The sequence below is a fragment of the Nycticebus coucang genome, chromosome 6 (assembly GCF_027406575.1).
Source record: "Nycticebus coucang isolate mNycCou1 chromosome 6, mNycCou1.pri, whole genome shotgun sequence".
NCBI lineage: Eukaryota > Metazoa > Chordata > Mammalia > Primates > Lorisidae > Nycticebus > Nycticebus coucang.
This window is the reverse complement of record NC_069785.1, coordinates 78,939,069-78,965,201: the sequence shown is the minus strand read 5'-3', so window position 1 is coordinate 78,965,201 and position 26,133 is coordinate 78,939,069. Positions and strand designations below refer to the sequence as shown.

Sequence of the window (26,133 nt, the reverse complement as noted above, 5' to 3'; positions counted from 1 at the left end):
AATTAACTTTCTCTGAACCATATCTACATTAAACTACCACTTAGCACCTATATTTTTAACACTTCATCTTGATCAGTTTTCTGTTAAATACACATTTCTATTGCTACATTTTCCTTTCCACTGCTCATATTCTCTTTACCCTTTCTTCTAGTTTCAGGTTTGAATGCTGTCTCCAAGTTAAAACGTCACACTAAAAAAAAAAAAAAAAATTCCTCCATCAGATAGGCCTTCTAGGAATTCTTTCAATACCAGAAGTGTCAATATTTTCTGCAGTTTCCATCCATCTTTTCTAGTGGGTCCACATTTATCAACTAAACTTTCTGCACACTTCTTTCTATCTGTTTATCTTCTTTCGCCTATTCTCTTTATTTAGTTATATCATTTATAACTTTTTCCAGGAAAAATTTTGACCCTAACTTTTTCATTCAACTTTCTAATTTTGAGTAAAAAGGAAAAAACTAAGAAGTGAATTGTTTGCCACTAAAGAGGTAGGCAACCTTAGGCAAATTATTTAACCTTTCTGAGCCTTAATTTCCTCATTTATAAAATGGGAGGTAAAACCACCTATCACGCAGAGATGTTTTTCAAATTAAAGGGAAAAAAGTAACAAATCTAGAAGGATAACTGAAAAATAGTATTTCATAATTACATAAATTTTCCATGTCATATTATGAAAGTAATTATCTCATAAATTGTTTCAGAACTTTGCTACCGAAAGTACTGAATGTACTTTCTAATTCTGCCCTCAATTCAAGGACTGCCATTACATTACTGCAATTTTATTGGAGGAGGCACCAGGGGAGTATACAAAGGGAATCTGGACTAGAACGTTTGGGCAGAGAGGCTGGAATACAAGGCCAAGAAAGCCCAATCTCAAGATTTACCATGTTCCGGCATCCCTATATACCAATGATTTTCAACTAGTGTGCCATGAGAGGATCTTAGGGGTACCGCAAAAATTTTTAAAGATTATTAATCAAATTATTTTCAAAAGAAGTTCAAAGCACAGTAAGTATATACCTTTTTTAACTTTTTTTTTTTTTTTTGGATCAACATAATTTAAGTATGCTGTGGAAGTTTAACTATAGGTTCAAGTACGCCCTGAGATTTAAAAAAAGGTTGAAAAACAAAAAACACTGCTGTATACCCTAGAAGGTAGTAAAATCTTGAACACAAGAGGCAGGTTTCCAGTACGTTTTACGTTTCAAGTAGGCAGTTGCTACATTCTCTTTTGATTCACAGTTCCAAGCAGAAATGAGGATTAGTATAGTTTGTATTTCATCGCTGATTTGAAACATAATATGACAAACATGATGATGACAACAACAGCTATATTAATTTTAAAAACTAATATTTGAGACTTATTACATACAAGACACTATGGTGAGTGTTTTGTTCTCATTATTAATCCTCATAGCAACCCTATGAAGTGGATACTTTTTTACCATTTGACAAATGAAAAAAACTAAAGCTTGGAAAAACTGGGAATCAAATTCAGATAACAGTGTAAATTTCAAACAAGGTGTATGCTGACAGTACATAAGATACCTCATATTTCAGCAGTCAAGTTATTTGGGTATCTATGTGGGAAGTGGAGCATTATATTCACTAAACTGTGTAAGTAAAAGCAAAAAGTAGGTAGAAGAAGAAAGGGTTACATCCCACAGTAGCAATTCTGGAATTTTTAAATATTAAATATCATGACACTGTCAAATAGAGCATGGCCTGCTTTGGGGATAATTAGAGCTCTCCAGAGCAAAGGTTCTCCACCTGTTTTCTACCTGACACATGGTGATGGATGAGAGCATTAAAAGCTGATGCTATGTGCCATCATACACTCAACACACCCTCACCAGCACAGCAGGTCTATATGAAATTCCCAGAACATTAGCTGCACTTCTGTGCTGTTTTGCCTTTCTCGGAGAAGCATATTAGAATGTGTAGAAGTTATGAATTTTCTCTGTACTGAATATGTAAATGTTTTAACATTTATTGAACACTTGCACTATACACACACACACACACACACACACACAAACCCCGGGGATATTTTCTAAGCCCTTTGCCTAAATTAATCCACAAATGACACTATAAATTAGGTACTATTTTATTTTCATTTTAAAGATGAGGCAATTGAGAAACAAAATAAGTAATCTGCCAAAGACCACACATAAGGGAAACAGCAGTGCCAAGATTCCAACAAAGACACCTGGTTGCAGATTCCAGGTCTTAAACAAGACAATAAACTGACTACTGGCTTTCCCCAGGGCATGACCTGAGTAGACTAGTGCCCTAAGAATTGTAGGAACTCCTTGCAAGATGCCACAACCAAAAAGATTAGAATTTTTGTCTCTGTAGGATATGTTGAAAAGGCTCTGTAGGACTGCAAAGGTTTACTGTCCTCACCGGGATTTTAGTTTAATCTCACGACCCTAAAGGCCCAGAAGACTTCAGTTATAACACTCCTCATCCCTGGGTAAGCTCAGCAGTAGAAATCCTCTCATTAACTCCAGCAAATGATACTGGTTATGAGGCAGCCCAGACCTGTAGTTCTAATGCTGGGCTACATAAAACAAACACAATTCACATAATGCATAGGAATGTAATCCCTTGCTCTAAAACAAGATCCATGTATTAAAGATTATCTCAGTCTTCTGGGTAGGGCTGTTCATTCAACACTATTCTAAGTGCTAGAATGCACTTGTGAACAAGAATTGCCACACTCATGAAGCTTAAATTTTAGTGGAACAGAAATATAAGGTCAGCTTCCAATGTAAGACGAGAGAGTGTTGGCACCATTCGAAATTTAGGACCAAAAAAGAAGAAGATATGAGGAAAAGGGGGCAATATTTACTCTGTATAGCGTAAATGCTAAACCTTTTTAACTACGACTTGAGAATATCAGGCCAAACTATTGCACCTCTGCCAAAGCTGCTACCAACCTGAAATGAAAAGCAACATAGCTGTATGGCACTGTTTCTGGCTCACACTAAGAGAACAAAGCCCACCTGTGAGTACACAAAAGCAGAGTATAAAAATTCAGAAGCTTCAGGCGGCGCCTGTGGCTCAAAGGAGTAGGGCGCCGGCCCTATATGCCGGAGGCGGCGGGTTCAAACCCAGCCCCGGCCAAGAACAGCAAAAAAAATAATAATAATAATCAGAACTTTGGATCACTTACCTTTTTATATGTAGTAGTATCCCCTTCCAAAATAGAGAAAAGAATTCACAGAGGACCCTAAATGCTGCCATCTCTTGAAATTGCTAGTATCCATGTTCAAACTAATTATGAGAAAATAACAAACACAAAAAAAGGTTAATGATTATGGGAAGACAGTTTTCTTTCCAGTAGCATTTGGACGGTGAGGCCAAAGATGGTTCACAGTCCTTTGCACTAAAAGAGCAGTCCATGGGCCAAGAAACTGAACGAGGGAGGGAAGAATACCACACACATACTAAAATCTGGTTATTCACCTACAGGTTCTCCATAAATGGTAATACCAGAATGTGAAGCATGATAATGAACTAGAGATACCTTAAACTCCTGGCCTACAAGCTGTCTCAGTCCCAGAATGGCCAAACTGATACCAAAATACAAAATTATAGTCCTGCATATAACCTACAATTGTGCTCGGCATGAACACTGACTTTTTCTTAACATACTCCTGTATTCCTCTCTCAGCACTGAGATGGAGGAAGGCTCAGACTGCAATTCGTTCATTTTTGTAACCCTGGCATTAGCTTTAGGCTTATCACAAAGTAGGCACTCCAAAAATGTTTCCTAAGCTAAAAAAAAAAAAAAAAAGCCAAGTATCCTCAGTATGGAAATAATAAAGATAGGAACCACTGGTGGGAGACACACTAAAATACAATCATCACAGTTGTTCATTTTGAATAGCCTGGACAAAGTTATCTAAGTAGCTCAGATAATAATTTAGACAATGTTAATCTACATGAAAAGATAACATCGCTTATAAAAGAAAGTAAAACGTAATGAACAAAACAATTTTCTGATAATTTATCAAAGAATTTAACTGCTCAAAATTACAGATTTATTGATCTCAGTGCAAGTCAAGACAATCTCTGCAGCCTTAAGTAATGAGTTATTTTCAACTCAAAGATGAACCTGCCTCATATATATCATATGGCATTTATGTACTCACTCATACATCTTCATGTCTATGTCACACCGGACACAATGGGAGGTAAAGGGGATCTAACTTTGAACAGGAAAACTGATCCTCCGGAGACCTCCTACCCTCATGGATGGTTTTCCTTTCTGATCTCATTCATCAAAGAGAATCCACACAGCCTAACTACAAGGTGCTTTTAGCTATTATGTTTCACTGCAAAAATACTGGAATCATTCTTGTTCTTCCCAAAGTGGGAACTCAGTAATGCAACCATCAGTCGGTTTCAATTGTACTAAATCATGTACCTAGAATAGTACAACACAATCAGGTACTTTTAAAAGACACTAGAATAATCCAACTATGGATTAACTGATTTTTGCTTCTTCCCACACAGTTTTGATAAAGAATTTAATGTGTTCTATCTACTTAGAAAACAAAACTGAAACCAAATATTTTCTTTTTTTTTTTGTAGAGACAGTCTCACTTTATGGCCCTCAGTAGAGTGCCGTGGCATCACACAGCTCACAGCAACCTCCAACTCCTGGGCTTAAGCGATTCTCTTGCCTCAGCCTCCTGAGTAGCTGGGACTACAGGCGCCCGCCACAATGCCCAGCTATTTTTTGGTTGCAGTTCAGCCGGGGCCAGGTTTAAACCCGCCACCCTCGGTATATGGGGCCACCCTTGGTATATGGGGCCGGCGCCTTACCGACTGAGCCACAGGCACCGCCCGAAACCAAATATTTTCAATTTCCAAATTAAAACACCACTAAACTTATGCACAATGGGTCAACTGCTATAGCACTATTTAAAATTCTTTTATAAAACTGTAATAAATAACCAAGATACAGTGTAATCCTAGCACTTTCGGAGGACAATGCAGGAGGAATGCTTGAGGCCAGGAGTTTGAGACTAGCCTGAAAAATCTTGTGAGACCCCATCTCTACAAAAAATGAAAAAATTAACCAGGTATGCTGGCGTGCACCTATATCTTGGCTATTCAGGAAGCTGAGGCAGGAGAATCATTTAAGCCCCTGAGTTTGAAGTTGCAGTCAGCTGTGAGCCACTGCATTCTAGCCAAGTAACAGAGTGAGACATACACTACCATAATTGTATACTGTGGAATACTATGTAACAGTTAAAGAATGAGTTTAGAACTATGTAAGTACTGATAGAAAGACATAAAGTCCGCAATGGTTCAACTTACTATTATTTTACTTTACAATGGTCTGAACGCGATACATATCCAATAGAAATCATACTTTTGAATTTTAATCTTTTCCCAGGCTAGCGACATGCCGTACCACAGTCTCTCACAATGCTAGGCAGTGACAGGAGCCACTGCTCTCGGTACACCAGGGTCTGTACACCTACAGTATATTGTGTTGCCAGATGATTTTTTATAAGTGTGGGCTAATGTAAATGTTCTGAGCACATTTATAAAGAAGTCAGACTAAGCTACGATGTTTGGTAGATTAGGTGTACTAAATGCATTTTCAACTTACAATACTTTTAACTTACAATGGTTTTATCAGAACATAACCCCCTTGTAAGTTGAGAAGTATCTGTATTTCATATGGGGTAAGTAGAATGTAGAAAAACATAGGCAATATGTTAAAAATACAGATCCAAAACAAAACTATACACACACAAAAACCACAAGGGTTGGAAAGATATCAAGCTGACTACAATGATTACTGCTAAGAGGTAAATGGAGAGATATTAAAGGAAGAATTTGTCTTTTTCTATATAGTGGTAAATTCTTCTGCGATATTATCCATCTATCACTTGTTTAATTAAGGACATTCTTAAACAAACTCTCTCTAAAACCAGATAAACAATCAAGATTTAGCATTTGGTCCTTAATACTCCAAATACTACAGAATAATTTTGTTTATTGTTTATGTCAGAAGAACTAACATAGCATTTAGCACCAACAATACAATACAATAAATGGAATGAACTTAGGAATTTTAAATTCAAAAAATGTAAGTCAGAAGAAAAGAATATTACACTTTCAAAACTCACATTCTAAGTCACTATAACTAGGCTGGCTACTATATAAACTGCTTTCATTAATACCCTGTAACTCACTTATAATAAATGTGTTTTACAGATTAATAAGCCCTGCAAACTGCAAGCTGCTAGCTCCGAAATAATCATCTTATAAATGAGCAACTTTTTTTCTTCCCTTGTTTTGCCATGCACACCCTTTCCGTTCCTTCTAAAAGTTCAATTTGGTGTTTGTTTCAGCAGCACATACACTAAAACTGGAATGATACAGAGAAGACCAGCACAACCCCTGTGCAAGGATGACATGCAAAGTAGTGAAGCATGCCATATTTTTTACACACTCACACGAATGATAAAACACAAATACTGTCTACCAAGGGGAAGGGGACATGAGAGGGGGGTGGGAAGGGAAAGAGTAATTGGCGGGAGAAGGGAGGGCATTTGGTGGGATCTCGCCTAATGTGCACGATGCCAGGGTATATTTCAAAATAACTAAGAATAAATATTAAATGTCTTACCACAAAAAATAAGTGAGGTGATGGTTATGTTAAACAGTTTAAGGATTCCACATTGTATATCAAATCATCACATTGTACCCTGTACGTGTATACAGTTACTATTTTAATTAAAAATTAAATAAAAATAAATAAATAAAAGTTCAATTTGCTGACAATTCAAGTAGTGGTTCAATTTTACACTAAAATTAAGAGTATACTTCCTCTGGCTCTCTCAGTGTTTTCCTAGAAATGATACCCATGATAATCAACCTACACTAATCATAATATAGTCATAGTATAATAGTTACAGTATGAGAAGTACAGTACCTATGTCAATAAAATCATGTTTCTTCTGTTTCTAAAAATCTCAATATAAAAAGTGTAGCTCATCTCAAGTAAATTCCCAAATTAAAAAATCTGCAACGATTAAAAAATTAAAAAAAATCTTTGTATTTCCCACAGATTATTATTCATTATTCAAGTCAGATACTGAATTGAAAGAACCAAATATCAATGCAGAGCATACTGTCAAATGCATGAACTACAATTACCAAGTTGTATGTTTATATTAAAGGTGCTAATTATACTTTTCTAGGGAGCTTTTGCTGATTTGGATTAGAATTTTAAAGGCCTAATAATAAAAATTATTTAGAACTAGATTGCAAAAAGTAGTCAATTGCAAAAAGGAATATCTTGCTTTAACCAATTACTTTTAGTATTTTCTATGAGTAGATAAAAGATACATAAGCTGTAGAATCAAAGAAAAAAGACAAGATTTCAATCCTTTTTCCTTGCACCTGAGCACAAGAGTAAAGTACAGAACAGGACAAAAACAAGCAAAGGATTATCAGTAACAGAATTGCTTAATGCATAACTAGCCATCCTGGAGAAAGGAGATCAATTAGGGAAGAAATCAACAAGGGAGGAAAAGAAGCAAGTTCCCTCTTCTCTGCCTTTAAATGAAGCCATTCATTCAATCAATAAGTCACTTATTTTTCATTTGACCAAATAGTCTACATAATCACTGCACATGGCTTTTAATAACGTGCTGTATTTTCCCATACTAACAATTTTAATATTTATCGTCATGAGGAAAAAAAAAATCAAGTTTAATCTGGTTATCTTTCAGTCACCAAATATTGAAAGATACAGGTTTAGGTATCTTTACCTAAAGGTAAAGGTAGAAAATAGGAGAATATAATAAAAAACAGAAAACAGTACCAACTACTTCCACAGTGTATCATTTAGTTAATGGTGTCCCATTATACTGACATCATTCAACTGCTTCCTAAAGTTCCTTATTTACTCCCAGAAAACAATAAAGCAAGCTTTCATTCTGCACGCACTATGTTATGTGTGTGCTTCATTCAGGAAAGATAAAAGGTAACCACTTTATTGAAAAAAAAAAAAAAAAAAACCTTACTACTGGGAAACATCCAAATAGTCAATTTACTGATGATTCAGTGAGCAGGCAGTTACAGAAATTCACAGCCAATGCTAGAAAAGCTATACTTTCATGAAGATCATGTCAAAATACTATTCTGGGTGGACAGTATTTGCACTTGCATTATGAATTTGTTTTACTTTCACTTAAGCATTTATGTAGTGTTGCATCTTTGCAAAAGAAAAAGATGAAGTTTCTTTCATCATTATAGATATAAGAAAGCCTTTCTTTATTAAGGGCCTTTTCTGGTTACTAGACCCACATTCCAGTAAATACTGCTACTCTGCCTCTACAATTTTAGCCTCCGACGAGCTTTTTCTTCCTCTCAAATACTCCTGATTTTTGAGCTGATAAAGACTGGGTACACTGAGAGCAGCCAAGTCTATCTCCCTATGCCAACAAAAAAATTTTAACTATTTATTCTAAACAGAAGTAGAGATATATAAGTGTTATCTTTTAAATATAACACACTTTCAGAAATATATTTTTACAGCCACAATCTAATGAATGAAATATTAATGGTAAATAAAATTATAATCACTATAGGATATCCTACTTATTGTTGTATGGGCAGATAATTATTGTTGAGTTCTCATATTCTAGTAAAGAATTTAAATAAGAAACAGTATACAATTCAAGTACAGTAAAATAATAGCTTTCACTGGCATACTTAGTTTCGAAAGTTCTTACATATATTCAGTCTTTGAATTCAGTATTTATTGGGTTTCCACATGTCAGACCCTATACTAAGTTCTGAGGACATAAAGATGAATAAAACATATCCCTAAAGTTTCCATTATCTCATTTGATAATCAGAACCATATTAAGAAAAAGACAGGATTATTTCTATCTTACAGCACAAAATAAAGCTTAGAGACACTAAGAAAATTTTTTCACATGACTACAGACTATATTAAAAGTAAAGCTGGATCAATATTCTTCTATTATATTCAGTTTATATCACTAATCACTAATCCTTATGATCCATGAAACATATTTCTTATAATGCCACAAATTCATTTTAAAGAAAATAATTTTAATTGCTACTGTTTAAGTGTAATGACAAGGATTATAATAAATGTGTGCATGTGTATATGTAATTTATATATGTATATATAATACTCGCATATGCATGTGTTTGTTACTTATTCCATACAGGTATTCTCTCCAAGGAATGTACTGTATTTATCCTCAGATCTTAAAACACAAGGTATACTTGCAAACCCATATCAAAAGCCATGGAATATGGCATTAATCTTACTATTCTGAGAGTTACTACAAGCAGTATACCCATAGGCCTTTAGACAACTACAAATTTAACACTGTTAAATTTGAATGCTATGAAGGTCCATAAATATGGAAATATGTAATTTTATTGAGATAAGGTTTAAAATATCATGAGACACCAAAATGAGTGCTTAGCATCCACAGTGTAACTTGGCTTTCCTATTTTCTTCTCCTATACTCCTTCAAAGTACCTGCAAAGTGATACTTTATTGCATGTTATGAGAAAAACTATATTCTGGGACTATGCTAATAGTAAGCCACAGGTGGCTCCTAAGCACTTGAAATGGAACTAGTCTCAAATGAGATATGCTTTCAGTGGAAAATACACATTGGATTTAGAAAACTTAGTAAGAAAAAAATGTAGGGGGGCACCTGTGGCTCAGGGAGTAGGGCACCGGTCCCATATACTGAGGGTGGCAGGTTCGAACCCGGCCCCTGCCAAAAAACTGCAACAACAAAAAATAAATAAAATTTTAAAAATAACAATAAAAAAAGGTAAAACATCTCAAAAAATGATTATATTGATTACATGTTACAAGAACATTGCTCCTTTGTACTTTTGAAAATACAGCTCCTAGAAATTTTTAAATCGTATATGTGACTTACATAATTTCTATTGGAAAGGACTGAGGTAAAATATGCCCAAAAGATTTGATCATACTCTTTGAGACTATCAAGGGTCTATTTTAATAATATATCCTTTATGGTTGCCAGTTTTCAATATATCAGAAAGTGATTGTGGAGCAGGGAGGATTATTTAATGATATGAGAAAAGTTCATGATATATTATCAGAAAAAAAAAAGGCTATCAGATTACTAAAAGGTAGAGCTGTTTCAAATATGCATTCAACTTATCAAATGTAGTTTAGGAATATGGGGGGGGGGAAAAATTCCTCTAAATGAAAAGGATCTCCTGCAGCAAGCACGAATCTGCTCTCTTCTCAGCCAGTCTCAGCTCCTGGAAGTTTCTTACATGTGACCAGTTTACTGCACTGATTGTTACTGATATATACACTGCATCCCTGTTACATTATACATATTATGAGGTTAGATATTTTAAGATGTACATATACACAAAAAGTCTAAGGAAAGGGAAACTAAATTATTTTTGGATGGTAGAACAGCAGATATTCTCCTTTATACTTACTCTATATTTTTCCAATTTTTCTACAATAAAAATGGCCTTTTTCCTATTATAAAAGCTAGTAAGTTTTTAAAGATGTGTGGTATAATACATAATAAACTCCGCTTCAGGGGTGGCGCCTGTGGCTCAAAGGAGTAGGGCGCTGGCCTCATATACCAGAGGTGGTGGGTTCAGGCCCAGCCCCATCCAAAAACTGCAAAAAAATAAAAATAAACTCCACTTTAGAGTTTTATCCAAAAAAGATAAAGATGTCATTTGGTACAACAGAACTCAGTTTCCTAGTCAGACAGCAAGCTCATACAAACCCAGCTCATGCAGAGCCATAGGAGATAAAAAAGGATCAGTAGTCACACATTTGTAAAGCCTTGTGGTTGCCTTTTACAAAAGAATACAAAACATATCCTTTTCTAGATGACAAGATTTTTTTGATAGATATTTGGAATGCAAAATTGACAATAAAACCACAAGTTGCATTTGTAACAAGATATAAATTTTATTTGGTTTTTTCCCTTTGTTTTTGAGATAGAGTCTCACTTTGTCATCCTTGGTAGAGTACATGGCATCATAGCTCATAGTAACCTCAAACTCTCGGGATCAAGTGATTCTCGTGCCTCAGCCTCCTGAGTATAACTGGGACTACAGGCACAGTACTCTATTTTTATTTTGTTGTTGTTTTTTTTTTTTCTTAAAGACAGGGTCTCACTCTTGCTCAGGCTGGTCTCGAATTCCTGAGCTCAGGCAATTCACCTGGCCTCAGAGTCCCAGAGTGCTAGGCTTACAGGCGTGAGCCACTGCACTCAGCCTATTTGTATAATTTTAATTTAAAAGAGTGAAATAAAATCTTCAATAATTAAAGAACTCAGTTCAACTCCCTAACTCAGAAACTACTATATCTGTAAATTATTTCTATGCTGCTGATAGTGGGATTTACATACTCACTAATACTATAATTCCACACCATTTAAATTTGCTTTTAACACTGTATAGGACAAAAAAGGTTATCAAACTACAGGTTTCTCCTCTCTCCCTCTCATCATTCTTCGAATATACTTTCTTATTGAATCTAGGAACCAACAAGCTCTTTTAATTTTAGAACCAATAGTTTCATTAAGATCTGGCAGTTAACTTGAAATATTTAGTTGAGAGGTTTAGAATTGTGTATTATGCAGGGGGTCTGCTGCAAAATAATTTTTCTTCTTTTTTGGGTTTTTTTTTTTTTTTTTTTTGTAGAGACAGAGTTTCACTTTATCACCCTTGGTAGAGTGCCGTGGCATCACACAGCTCACAGCAACCTCCAACTCCTGGGCTTAGGTGATTCTCTTGCCTCAGCCTCCCAAGTAGCTGGGACTAAACTAATTCTTCAAATCAAGGAGAGAAATGGCATTAGGAACACACTTTCAACTGCTTCTCCAATCACTTAAATCATCTTTCACAGAAACTCCCACAATTATACCTACTTCATATCCAAACAGAATTCATAAATACTGTTGCACACCGGAAAGAAGGCAGCATTTGAATATTTCACCTTTTGAAATATTCAACTCATTTTTCCAAACTCTTTTTTTTTTTTTTTTTGCAGTTTCTGGCCAGGGCCGGGTTTGAACCTGCCACTTCTGGTATATGGGGCTGGTGCCCTACTCTGAGTCACAGGTGCTGTGCTCCAAAATATTTAATAGTTATACCACGGCATCTTCCCTTGTAATAACAAAAGTAACTAATGGATTCAAGGGGGGGGGGATCCTAACTCTAAACAATGAAAAGATAGTCCTATCACCCTAATATGTATTAAAGTGAACATATACTAAAGAACTAAATTTTCATTTTTTTAAATGATACTATGCCTCAGGAATTATTCTAAGTACTTTTCAAAGATTAGCTCATTAAAAACCTTCTGAGATAGGTGCTATCTTTATCCTTATTTAACAGATGAGAAAACTGAGACACAGATAAAGTAATTTTCCCAAGGTCAAACAGTAAGTGGCACAGATGTTATTTAACTTCTCTGGGTCCAGAATCCATTCTTAATCACCACATTATGCTCATCCTCAGAAAGTAATATGCTCATGAAACAAAGTATGTGACTTATAATTAAGCATTTAATAAAAATATGCTAAACAAATTAGAAAAAAAAGTGGAGATGGCAGAAAATAGAAAACCATTACATAGTCCCAACATGTGACTATGAGTACTGGCATACCTTCTGCCAGTGCCTTTTTCTCTTGTTCACAAAGGGATTGCTAGTCCTTTAACACTCAGCATACAGAACTGTTTTAGAAAATAAAAAACTTGTTTTTTTTTTTTGAGACCAAGTCTCACCATGTCGCCCTCAGTAGAGTACCATAGTCACAGCTCACAGCAACCTCCAACTCTTGGGCTTAAGCAATTCTCTTGCCTCAGCCAAGTAGCTGGGACTACTGGTACCCGCCACAACGCCCAGTTATTTTTTGTTACAGTTGTCATTGTTGTTTAGCTGGCCCAGGCCAGGCTCAAACCCACCAGCTTCAGTGTATGTGGCTGGTGCCGTAACCACTGTGCTACAGGCGCCAAGCCAGAAAATAAAAAACTTCAATGTTAAGATAGTAGTCTCTCAGAGTAGTACTCTTTTCAGAGTAACAGTTAAAATTAATCATATACATGTATGTCAAACACTACGTACATGACACATAGTCTAATTTCACCTCACAACCCTGTAAAGTAGGTACAAGTATTATCTCATTTTATAAATGACAAAATTGAAGCATAGTCAAGAAACTAACTTAAAGTCTCATGGCTAGTAAGTAGCTAAGCCATTCAAATCCAGGCACTTTGACTTCTGTACTAGAAGTCTTGCCTATTCCTACAGTTTATGAGTTACTTAAAAGACAGTGATCATGTTTTCACAGAGCAGTAATATTAGTTTGGCTTACCCTAAAAGGAGGATGTTACCATATACATTTTACTTAATTTTGCCCTAACTTTGACTTAGACAATCTGAAGTTCTTAATATCTTAAGTTTTCTTGAACAAGCTAAATCTTCATGTTTTATTTTAAAAGGATCAAATATCGTATGTAATTCCTTCATTCAACAAACATTTGAGAATCCACTATTCGTAGGGACAATGCGAATTAGACAGTCTTTGCATTATTCTTTTCACTCAGCATATACATAAGCTACACTTCTCACAATTAATATATACAACACACTGGTAACATAAAAATGGGCAACAGCTTTACCAACCATTCAGTGGTATGCCTAAGAATGGAATCCTGCAATTATCTGCCTCTATCCTACAAAGTAGATAAACCCCTTATTTTTCCTACAGTTTCTAAAGGGTGACTGACACCTAAATAATTACTAGACAGGTGCTCTTTGCCTGCCTCATGCTATATCACCACCTCTTATTACCTGGCAATGAAAGCCTACTCATTTTTAGTGCAAACAAGCTGAAATTATAATGTTTACCAAAAGCATGGTTTCTAGGCTACATGTTTAAATTACTTTTAAAAGTCTAAAATTGTATTTTGGGCTTAACTTTAATAACCAAATGATAAATGTGAATGTCTAGGACTACCTGTGAAAAAAGCAGTTAAAAAAACATGTGTATACACACACACACACACACACTGTGTCCATAAAGTTCACGTACAAAATAGTAAACTATTTTAAATTGCACGTGAACTTTATGAACACCCTGTGTGTTTATGTGTATGTATAAACATGCACATTCATGGAAGATAATAAAGCCACCTATGCTTGATTTTACATGGAAACATCTGAATTATATGCAGTCTTAAGTCAAATCCTACTGACTGTGAAAAGGTGGGATGGAGTCAAAAGTTAAAAAGTGAAGTGCAGCATAAATACTCCCAACCAGTTCACTGAGTGGCTTAATTGATGGCCAGTGACTACAGGTACAATTAGCAACGCAAGATCTCATAATGAAAGGGGACAAGAACAGAAATAACCTAAAAATCAAGGTCAATGAATGTATGGAGAAACTTCTGCTGGTTGATAATTACTAGTTTGTACATGAAACCTTGACAAAGTTCTTGACTGACACATGCTTACAGTAATGTTAAATGTAGCTGGCACATATTTGAGTTCATTGCTTATGTCCACATCCTCTAACAAATGTGCCTAGTACTTTATAGCTTTACCATTATCTACTATTTGCCTTCTACTACTATTCTTCTTTTAAATCTGTAATTTGTCTCATCCTACATTAGAAATTTGTGGAGACAGGGAGCAATGTTAACTTCAAACAGAGGTTGGTGTCTTACAAACCACAGGTATTAAACGTTTACTAATGATAGATATGAAACCCACCCTATAAGCATATCACAGTTCTTACCATTATGCAGAACTACTCCACCTTATCTCTGCCTAGAATGCCCCATGAGTCAGTCCCTGAACCTCACTTCTTAGGCGATCCAACATATACTGACAACTCCCAAATGTACCTAGTCTGGACCATTCTTCTGTGAACTCTAGATTCATGTGTCCAATTGCTGACTTGACATCTCTATTAGCATGTCTATTAGAAATCTCAAAAATTTATTCTGAAACTGAACTTCTAAACTCTCCCCAGAACCCTACTCTGCTCTGTCCTGAAGTCTTCCCCACATCTGTTAACGAAAACTCCATCCTTCCAATTGTTCAAGCCAAAAACCCTAAAAACTTGAGACTCCTCTCTTTTCATATTCTATATCCAATCTACTGGCAAACTCATTGGATCGAAGCATATCCAATAGGTCATAGGTATCAGTACGAGAGCACTTCCATTTTTATATACAGAAATACATAATCATACATGGATACATGGATTATACACAAATATATTTCCTAGCTTTGTCCACTGAGAGCACCTAGGAGCAGTGACACTCCAGTAGCAATTCACACACCTAGCATCCAGATCTTGGCTTCAAAATTCCATTCCCCAGTAAAAGGAACCAGTGTTCCTTCAGAAATGATTGATTCTAGGGTTAGGGCAGGAGAATTATAAAATCAACCTGAAGCACCCAGAAGGACCAGAAAGTAAAGAATTATGCATGCCCATGCACACACACAAAAAGCATAGGAGCAGGTCAAAAGGACATACAAAGTAAATCCAAAAGAGTTCACTATGCCCAAAGTTGGAATAATTTGAGCAAGAAATGATAGCATTGAGTCATAACTCCAATAAGAATAAAATAAATATCTATGGATTTGAACTAATATAAATGAGTAGATAGATGAGAGGTGATAAACTTTCCTTACAGAAGATTTCCAGTTAATAAATGTAGAAAGAATGTAGAACATATTATTAAAAAGTACCATCAGAACACTATTGCAATAATTGCTGCAAACAAGATCTACTAATGAATGCTAAAATTTGTAGGGAGAAACAGAATACCAACAAAGTCTTAAAATATTTACTAATTTCTGTGCCCTTTTCTTTGTTTCTTTGCTTTTGTTTTTTTTTTTTTATTAAATCATAGCTGTGTACATTGATATGATCATGGGGCATCATTCACTAGCTTTACAGACCGTTTACCAAGTTTCACATCTTTGCTTTTGTTTTTTGAGATAAGAGTCTCACTTTGTCGCCCTTGGTAGAGTGCGGTGGCATCACAGCTCACAGCAACCTCAAACCCTTGGGCTTAAGTGATTCTCTTGCCTCAGCCTCACAAATAGCTGGGACTACAGGCACCTGCCACAACACCTGGCTTTTTTTTAGAGAAGAGGTCTCACTCTTGCTCAGGCTGATCTTGAACTCCTGAGCTCAGGCAATCCACACACCTCAGCTTCCCAGAGTGTTCTGTGCTGATTTTAACACATGTCTACAAATTCCTTGATACTCCCCTCTCCAGGAAGTGAAATTTATGTCTCCCCTCACCTTGAGTATGGTTTATAGTCAGTAACTTGCTTCTAGTGAATGTAGAATGGAAGGAGTAAAATAGAAATTTCACAGTGGTGGGCGGCACCTGTGGCTCAGTCGGTAAGGCGCCGGCCCCATATACCGAGGGTGGCGGGTTCAAACCCTGCCCCGGCCGAACTGCAACAAAAAAAAAAATAGCCGGGCGTTGTGGCAGGCGCCTGTAGTCCCAGCTGCCCGGGAGGCTGAGGCAAGAGAATCGCTTAAGCCCAGGAGTTGGAGGTTGCTGTGAGCTGTGTGAGGCCACGGCACTCTACCGAGGGCCATAGAGCGAGACTCTGTCTCTACAAAAAAAAAAAAAAAGAAATTTCACAGTGGAGAAATCTGGCAGAAACTAACTTTTAATAAGGTGATCACAAGTGATAAGTTATTTGATATCACATCCCTACTGTGTATGTGATATTTTCTCTAAATTGCATAACCCCAGTCTAATCATGAAAAAAATGACAGAGAAACCTAAATGATAAAGAAACCTAAATTGAGGAACACTACCTATAAAAGTGTCAAAGTCTTTAAAGGTAAGTAAAGACCAAGAAACTGTCATGCCATATGAAAAAAACAAAGGAAACCTGACAACTAAAACAACACTGTATTCTGGTTTGGGGAATACAATGGTAAAGGATATTATTAGAAAAACAGGTAAAATACAAATGAAGTCTGAAGTTTGGTTGAAGCATGATATGAATATTAATCTCTTAGCTTTATAAATCCAACAGGGTTATGTAAGATTAACATTAGAGAACGCTAGGTGAAGGGTATATAGCTGGAGTTAATGGGAGCAATTTTGCCTCCAGGGGGTGTTTGGTAATGTCTGGAGACATTTCTGATTGTCACGACTGGGGGTGAGGTGGGGCATGGTACTGGCATCTAGTGGATAGAGACCAGGGACACTGCTTTACATCCTATAATGTAGAAGACAACCTCCACAACAAAGGATTATCCAGTCCAAAATGTTAATAGCCCTGAGGTTGAGAAAAACTAGTATAAAGGAACTCTATGTACAATCTGTTCAACTCCTCTATAAATCTAAAATTATTTCAAAATAAAAAGTTTAAAAATATCCAGATCCAATCACTTCTTACCAATACCCTGGTCTAAGACACCACCATCTCTCAACTGGATTTTTTAAGAAAGCCTCATAAATGGTCTTCTAACATCTATTTTTAACCTTCTTAGGCTACTTTCAATCCAATAGCCATAGTGAAGTTTTTAGAAACATAAATGTCATCAAGTCATTCCTTTACTCAAAACCCTGTAATGGTTCCCATCTCACAAAGTAAAAACTCAAGTCCTTGCAATGGCCTACAGGTTCTACAGGATCTGAACCAGTTATCCCTCTGACTTAACCTTGTTCTACTCTTTTCCTATTCACTCCAGTCCAGATACACTGGCCTCTTTTAATTCTGGGAATACCAAGCACAATTCTGCTTCAGGGCCTATGCAAAATATTTCTTCTACTTAGTGTGCTCCCTTACCTCCTTCAAGTCTTTATTCTCACCAAGTCTGCCCCAGACACCATCTTTAAAAATGTATATAGCACTTGGCATTCCTGTCTTGTGCTGCTTTATTTTTCTCTACAGTACTATTACCTTCTATCAAATAATGCTCTATAATAACAGATTTTTGTTTGTTTGGATCACCACTCTCCATCTGCAACAATGTCTGGCACATACCTGATGCTGAATAAATATTTGTTGAATAAATGATGTATTTCTGAAATCCTAAATTAACTACATCAGTGCAGTGTCTTTCTACCACTTCCCATCACTACCGTATTTTCCTTTTTTTTTTTTGAGACAGAGTCTCACTATTTCACCCTTGGTAGAGTGCCCTGGTGTCACAACTCACAGCAACCTCAAACTCTAGGGCTTAAACAATTCTCTTGCCTCAGCCTCCCAAGTAACTGGGACTACAGGCACCTGCCACAATGCCTGGCTATTTTTTTGTTGTAGTTGGCATTGTTGTTTGGCAGGCTCAGGCTGGATTCAAACTCGCCAGTGGCGCCCTAGCCACTGAGCTACGGGTGCTGAGCCCAGTACTGTATTTTCTATCATATTCCCTGACTTAAGAAGAATATGTTTTTTGGGGAACAAAGAATGGACTCTGAATCCCCGTTCCATCACTTGATAATATGTGTCTCTAGACATGTTATTTAACCTCTCTAATCCTCAGTGTCTTCACCTAAGGACAATATAAAGGGAAAAAAACAAGGACAATAACAGATTATAGAGTTAGTGTTAGAACTGGAATAAGATATTAAAATGTCTGGCTCGGTGGTTAGCGTGCCGGCCACATATACCAAGGCTGGCAGGTTCAGGCTGAACAACGAAAACTGCAACAACAACAACAAAAAAAATAGCCAGGTGTTGTGGCGGGCACCTGTAGTCCCAGCTACTTGGGAGGCTTGAGGCAAGAGAACGCTTAAACCCACGAGTTGGAGATTGCTGTGAATTGTGATGCCACGGCACTTCCACCAAAGGTAACATAGAGAGACAGTCTCAAAAAAAAAAAAAAAATTAAAATGTCTAGCACGCAGTAGATACTCCATAAATAGGAGCTATTATTTTTACTCCATTCTTACTAGCTAGCTCTTCAGCTTCACACTGACCTCTATCTACCCTTTCATGTTCTCCATTTATTCCTAATTATTAGATCACCCCTTTGAGGCTTTCTGCTCATGATCCAGCCTAGACTCTTCCACAGTTCTTCAGTTAGAGTCACAATTCTCAATGTCATTAATTCTCCCAACTGTCCTTCAGGTACCTTTACCAGACATCTGCAAACAGGTGGGCTATGGAATTCAACCACCTGAATTTAAACCCCCAGCTGTTCATCTTACAAACAAGGAATGTAACAGTAACAGTATATATCTTTTTTTTTTTCCAGCTACAGAGTCTCACTTTGTCACCCTCCGTAGAGTACCATTATGTTACAGCTCACAGCAACCTCCAGCTCTTGGGCTTAGACGAGTCTCTTGCCTCAGCCTCCCAAGTAGCTGGGACTACAGGCACCCACCACAATGCCTGGCTATATTTTTGTTGTTGTTGTTGCAATTTGGCTGGGGCAGGGTTCAAACCCGCCACCCTGGGTATATGGGGCCAGCGCCCTACTCACTAAGCCACAGGCACTGCCCAACAGTATATATCTTATAGGGTTCTTAGTTCACTGCTTGAGAAAAATCAAATTGGTACCACTACATATCCAAAGTCTGCAACCTTAAATAAATAAGTGCTCAACACTGCCTAACAATTCTCCTCCTTTCCTAGTCATGTGTGTTTGTCTTTCTGTCTCTCGTGTTCCCCTGGAAGCTGTTATAAACTCCCATTCTTTTTAAGAATCCCCATTCCACCCCCTTCGCTCTTAGTAGATGATCAAAAATGACCAAAGATAGTCATCAACTTCCTTCCTGCCCTTGTCAAGAAAGAGACACTTACTTACACTGCCACCCATCTTTATCTGCTTCCTTTCCGCTCCCTTCTACTCAAGGCCAACTGCTCTACCTCGGCCTAGGATCCTATCCCTAATATGTGTTATCTCCAAATCCTTGCCTCTGCCCAGCATCCACCATCCCCCAGCTCCGTCACACACACATATACTCTTCTTCAATTTCTCCTCTCCCTGGTTCTTTCCAATCTTACATAAGCATGCTCAAGATTTCTTTTTTTTTTTTTAAGGTAAACTTCTCTAATTCCCCTTCATCTTCTTCTGCTTACACTCTTCCCTTCAGAGTCATTTGTTGAAAACACTGTATCCCTCTTAATTAGCTACACTTCTGTCTTTCCCTCTTCAGAGCACTCCATGAATTATGACTTAGCTAACTGCTCTAGCTGAAGTTTAGGAAAGACATTTCAAACACCAAGTTTCAGGGATTTTATTCAGTCTTATTCAGTTATCTTATTTGTCCTTTCCATGGCAGGATCCAGTGCTGACCACTCCTCGTCCTTGAAATATTCTCCCTCAGTTTCTGTGACAAATCTCTCATAGTTTCTTTCTTTCTTTCTTTCTTTTTTTTTTTTTTTTTGCAGTTTTTGGCCAGGGCCGGGTTTGAACCCACCACCTCCAGTATATGGGGCCAGTGCCCTACTCCTTTGAGCTACAGGTGTTGCCCTCATAGTTTCCTTTTTTCATCCTTAGTCTGCCTGGCATCCTTAGTCTGAAGATGGTTGTCTTCTTTTCAACTGCCTGCCCAAACTACCTACCAGCTCACAACAGATAAAATGGGAATCATCCTAAATCTTCAATCTTGTGCAATTCTATAATCTAATTATTTACCCGATCCTGTTGGCAATACTTACAAATCTCTTAAATAGCTACTACCCCCTGTTCCATATACCTCATATTTCTCACCAGGATAACTTCCTAACTGGTCCTTGCTTCCAATTTTGCCCCTCTCTAATCCAACATTCACTTTACTGTCAAAACGATAGGTCTAAAACACAAATCTGATTCTATCACAGCATAGCTTACATTTTTTTCTACCTTAGCTTGGTTTACAACAGTGATTTGGCTTCTTTTCACTTCATCTTCCCCTGTTCTAAAGATGAGCTGTTTACTTGTGGATACTGGGTATATAAATGAGGATAGCTGAAAACAAAATGTGCTGTAGATGTCAATTACCAGATTCTGAAGACAGTATCAAAAAAAGAATGTCAAGGGTGGTGCCTGTGGCTCAAAGGAGTAGGGCACCAGCCCCATATACCAGAGGTGGCAGGTTCAAACCGAGCCCTGGTTAAAAAAAAAAATAAAAAAAAAACTTCAAAAAAAAAAATAGACTGTCAAACACTTCAATATTACTTTTTATATTGATTGCATGTTGAAATAATTACTTTGAATATACTAGAATCATTACATTATTAAAATTAATTTCACATTTTATATTTTAAAATGAGATTACTAGAAAATTTTACATTATATGTGTGACATTTATTAGCTGTGGTAGTATAAAATATACTTTCCCTCTTTCTGAACCTAGTTAACTCACAGTTATTATTCAAGATTAGCTCAGGTAACCCACTAAGATGCATTCCAAGACACCTTCTCCCTAAATCTGAGTTAGCAACCCCTCCTCCACTTCCACCCATAGGAACCTGTGCACACACCTGTCATACATACTATAGTGGTTACTGGTAATCCACTGTCTTCTCTCAAATTAAGTTCCTGGCAAAAAGATCTCATTCTATATATAGTCACATCCTACCACCACTTGTGGCACTCAGAAGGCACTCAAATATTGGCCATACAAATGCAAATCACCTATACCTGAAGGTTACTAGAATTTCTAGTTCTCCAAGGAAAACCAACCAGTCTAGACTTAAGATGGAGAGTGGAGGTAGGAATCATAGTAAAGAGACCAGCAAAGAAGAAAATAAAGCTCATACACACTTGCCCTTACAGTGAAAACAGGGATTTGCAACACTGATATGGATCCTTGAACTCACCCTTGGCATGCCAGGGGCCACAGTTTGGAAGGAGTATCATTTGGCAGTTTTCACCACAAACAGCTAGAGCCCAGCACCTGTTCCACTTAAACAGCACATCAGTACAGTTAAAAACAACAAATCTCTCTGATGAAGCAAATGCTAACCTCAAGACGCTTCACCATGGAGCAATTCAGAAGAGTTATTACATGAAATATACCAAAGCATGAATTTATGGCTGATGCTTATTTGGGAAATATGGTTGGCACTGTTAGATGTTAAAAAACATGTGTGCAAACAAGCAAATAAAAGTTTTTAAGCTCTCAGACATAAATATTTGTATTACCATGAATGTACAAAGATAAACGTTTACATGCATACATATATAACACATTCCAGGAACACAGTTTTTAATGTGACTGTGAGAAAACAGTTATGAAGTGGCACTATTTCTTTGCGGAACTCAGCATAGCCTCTTAAAAATGAATTCTGGCAGAATGTTAATGGGGTACAAACATTATCATGGAAATTTCTCTGTACTATCACTGGATAAAATGAATAGTCGCTGTACCATAATAGTTCAAAGCAATCTTATCTGTTCCTTTCACCAAAGCACTTCTCTTCCAACCCTAGAACCTAGCGAAAATGTAAATTTCAGGCCCTAAACAAAAAGTCAGGAAGAGGAGGACCACACATTAAAGCCTTGAAGAAAACCATTTGATGTTTTTTCCCACATAATATAGTCATGTTAGTCTCCAAAATAAAGATGATAAAATATTTCCCCTTCTTCCTCCTGACATCTATGGAAAGAGGATGTTTGTTTTTTCACATAGTTTGTGAGTTGGTCATAGCCAAAACTCACCAGCAATGGTATGAATTCTGCTTCCATTGTTAACTGTTAATCTCTGAGGCTGTAACTCTCTCTCATCTCTGAACGCAAGAAAATATTCCATACTTGCCATTACAGTTTACTTAACAAGTCACCAAAGAGAAATGCCAGGTACCTTAGAAAGTAATTAAGGTAGTCAATGAATTGAGCTATCTAGAAATTCTCTTAGATTAGAGAAGTCATCATGAAGTGAATATCCAAGATTACTCATGCAAAGTTTTACCCCTGTGGATAATTCACATTTTTCACTTCCACACTGCAGAAAGCAATATGGGTTCTCTGAGTACACGTATATTACTATATCATTTATTGGAAGGAAAAGGACGCTGTGGCTGAATAAAAATCAGTAGGTAGGCCCCAAAATAGAATCTTCAAGGCAATCCCAATTCAGGTGAAAAGCTGTTCATGTACATCATCCAATGACCTAAAAATAGCATTGTATGTAAGTCTCCAAGTATTTAATTCGATGTACAATCTTACCACATTCAACAAAGACATTAGAGAAATAGGTTTTCTATAGCAAGGCCAATAGAGATGAAATCATAGTTTTCCTCTAACTCATCACTACCCTCTAAACGCCAGCCTTCCAATAACTCCATTCCACAGCTCTCAAATTCCTGAACTCGATCTTTAAAACACCGATTGCAAAAAAGTAACATTTAAAGGGCGGAAGGCTCTTTCCTGTTGCTCTCAACAGTCTTTAACAAAGTCAAGGAAGAAAAACCGAAATCAAGCTCTCAGACAGAGGGTGCATGCCATGGGGGTGGGGACGAGGTTCAGACGGCAAGTCCCCATCGGGGGAGGAAAGAAAAGTTCGAAGAACGGACGGGTCAAAGGGCAAATAAGAAACAAACTGACCAACTCAACCACTCAAAACCAAGCCACTAAGCAAACCCGCACGTTAGGAGGCTCACCAGCCGCAGCGCGAAATGAGCAGGCAGAGAGCCACCAGACTCCGTCCTGGAACTGGTGGAGAGGCTGCACCGGATCCGCCCAGGTTTGGGAACGGGATGACCGTGTAGACTCCACAAGAGCGAGCGAAGCCCTTCCCGCCCCAGCCTCCGAGCGTCCAGGTCCTTCAGGCTTCACTTTTCCCTGCAGCCTCCCAGCCGCGCCCGGGGGCGTCCCTCGCCGCCAGATCCCAACTTTCCTTCCTCTGGGGGGCGCCGTGCTACCGGGGCCGCCGTAGCCACCGAGGGAGGGAGCAGGGGCGCGAGTGGGAGCGCGGCACCGGCGGGGCGCGGGGGTGGCCGGGGCACGAGAGCCCGCGCCGAGCAGGACTCACCGGCCGCCCTAGCCCCGCCGGGATTTCCCCGTGTCCGCGACCCTGGTCCCACAACCCCGCGCGTGAGGCGAAGAAAACGGAGAGGACGCGAGCAGCCCTGTTCCTGTTACCTGAGGGGCGCACACGCCGCCGCAGTGACCACCATCGCCGCCTGTCCAGTCTTTTTCCCGATGATCTCAGCCTCCGCCGCCGAGCAACTGACACTGACTAACAACTAACTAACTACTCGCCCGCCGCCGCCGCCGAGTCCGCCGCGCGCTCCCGGCCGCTCGCTGCCCGCCCAGCCCACCAGCCTGCCCGCCTCCTTCCAGCCCCGCGCGCCGCCCCTCCGCGCGCGCACTCGGCCGCCGCGCTCCTTGAGGTGTGAGCACGCGCGCGCGCGCGGTTCGGGCCTGGGCCCTCTCCCAGACCTCCTTCAACCACGCGGGAGGAGTCGCCTCGAGGCCCCTCCTCTCTGCGCTGCAACCTCCCTAAAAACGAGACCTGAGGGAGCCTAACTGGCTGAGGAGGGAGGGACCAGCGCAAGTGGGCGGGGCGACCTTGGCCACTCGTGAGGGGAAATGCGGGCTCTATTAAACGCCAGAGGAAAAGGCAAAGGAAGTCTGGTCCCTTTTCAGTGCCAATCCTTCTGTGTCAGCCGTCGTCAAATACGGAATATGTATTTTCAAAGACGCCAATATATAGTAATTTACCAATTTAAGTCCTACCACTTTTTGCGGGCCTTAGCAATAAAAAGAGAACTACATCTCCCAGAAACCTCGATGAAAATATGTCTCAACTTGCGTAATCACGTAGTCCTTCACCGCATTGGGGCAAAAATAATCCCTTCATTTTACTGAAGGCACTGCGAATATTATTTCGTTTTTCGCCACGCCGGAACAGTTTTAAATGTTACTGCGATAAGAGAAGTTACCTGTGGTAAAGTGACTAAGCAACTGGGTAAAGAGAAAGGAAGAACATCAAAATAAAGTGCTGCGGAGGAATTTTTGTCAAGCTGTGAGACGACGAGTGCGAAGAGTGAAGGCGATTGAGAGGGGCTGAGGGAATTGTCCTCTGTGCAAGGGACTTTCTTTAGGCCCAGGGACCTGCCTGCCCCTATCGTCAGCAGGTCAGTAAGCAAGGCGAGCTTGGGGGTGGCCACAGGCGAGATGCCCTTCACCCCTTTAAGATCACCCCTCTTTTGCCGCTGTTGTTAACTGGTTTGTCTCGGTTTGAGGCCGACTGAATGGGGGCGCCTCACTTCCGGTTGGGGGTAGAAAGGCAGTCATGGGGGAGGGGGAAACATTCACTTCCTGTGGAGGTAGGTGGTGATTTGTGGGGGTGTCTAAACCGTGTCCAGTGCTGATGAGGCGTGGAAAAGGTAGTACTTGGTTCCATTCGCAGAGAGCACATCTTTAAGTTCTGGGATTGTGTTTTAGGTGAAAAGTTAGCTTATTCCACCAAATTGGGCTAATCACTAGCCTCCAGTCTACTTATGAGTTTTGTCTCCACGTATGAGATAGAAAATTTTCTCCCCCCACAAACTTTTCTTTAATACCTCTTCAAAGAATTCGAACCCATTTGTTAAAATTCTCTTCACGTAAGACGACGCATTTTCTTTTGACTCACAAAGTGTCTGCCCTTGCTCCCCTTCTCAAGTCCAGCCTTGACTGAGTGAGGTACAGTGCTCTCTGCTTTGACATGCAACAGGAACTCTGTTAAGGAAGTGGTTTATTAGAGGACTGAATATTTTACATAAATTATGGGGCATCTTCATCTTAGAGTGAAAGTCATACTGAAGTACTCAAATTTGGCTTACCTGATGATATTGATAATTGATATCTTCAATTCTTAGACCCGTTGATTTGGGGGCTATGGATTTTGCCCTGGACCTAGGAACAACTTCATCAACCCTTTAAAATTCTCATGAGTAGATTATGTGTAGCATTTGTGAAAATTGTATTTTAGTACACTTTCCCCTTTTTATAATTAAATTCAGCACTGATTTAAAAATTAATGTCTGTTCTTTGTGGTTTTAAGTATGGTGCAAGGGGTATGAGATTCAGCTCAGAATTTGAGTAAAAAAATTGGCTCAGAGAGGACAGAAAATCAACAAAAAAGAACTTTCTGTTGTCCTGTGTTCTCGATCTTTTATAA

General features: G+C 38.5%; 2 protein-coding genes and 1 non-coding gene across 8 annotated transcripts in view; 2 read left to right on the top strand and 1 right to left on the bottom strand.

Moving 5' to 3' along the window:
- The window catches only part of PEAK1 (pseudopodium enriched atypical kinase 1), a 384,683-nt gene extending 360,411 nt beyond the window's left edge, over positions 1-24,272 (bottom strand). For 4 of the 5 annotated variants that reach the window (XM_053593373.1, XM_053593370.1, XM_053593374.1 and 1 more), the window contains exon 1: positions 24,108-24,272. The gene's annotated coding sequence lies outside the window, so the exon portion shown is untranslated. Of the gene's footprint in view, positions 1-23,626; positions 23,780-24,107 lie in introns of those variants that run through there. The other variant, XM_053593371.1, reaches the window with a different exon arrangement.
- On the top strand, positions 6,368-6,474 carry LOC128589385 (U6 spliceosomal RNA). The gene has a single exon (XR_008380977.1). It is a non-coding gene; the product is annotated as a U6 spliceosomal RNA (small nuclear RNA).
- Positions 24,273-24,576: 304 nt separating the features above from the next.
- Positions 24,577-26,133, top strand: part of HMG20A (high mobility group 20A) — an 83,534-nt gene continuing 81,977 nt past the window's right edge. For both annotated transcript variants that reach the window (XM_053593369.1, XM_053593368.1), the window contains exon 1: positions 24,577-25,105. The gene's annotated coding sequence lies outside the window, so the exon portion shown is untranslated. The remainder of the gene's footprint in view (positions 25,106-26,133) is intronic.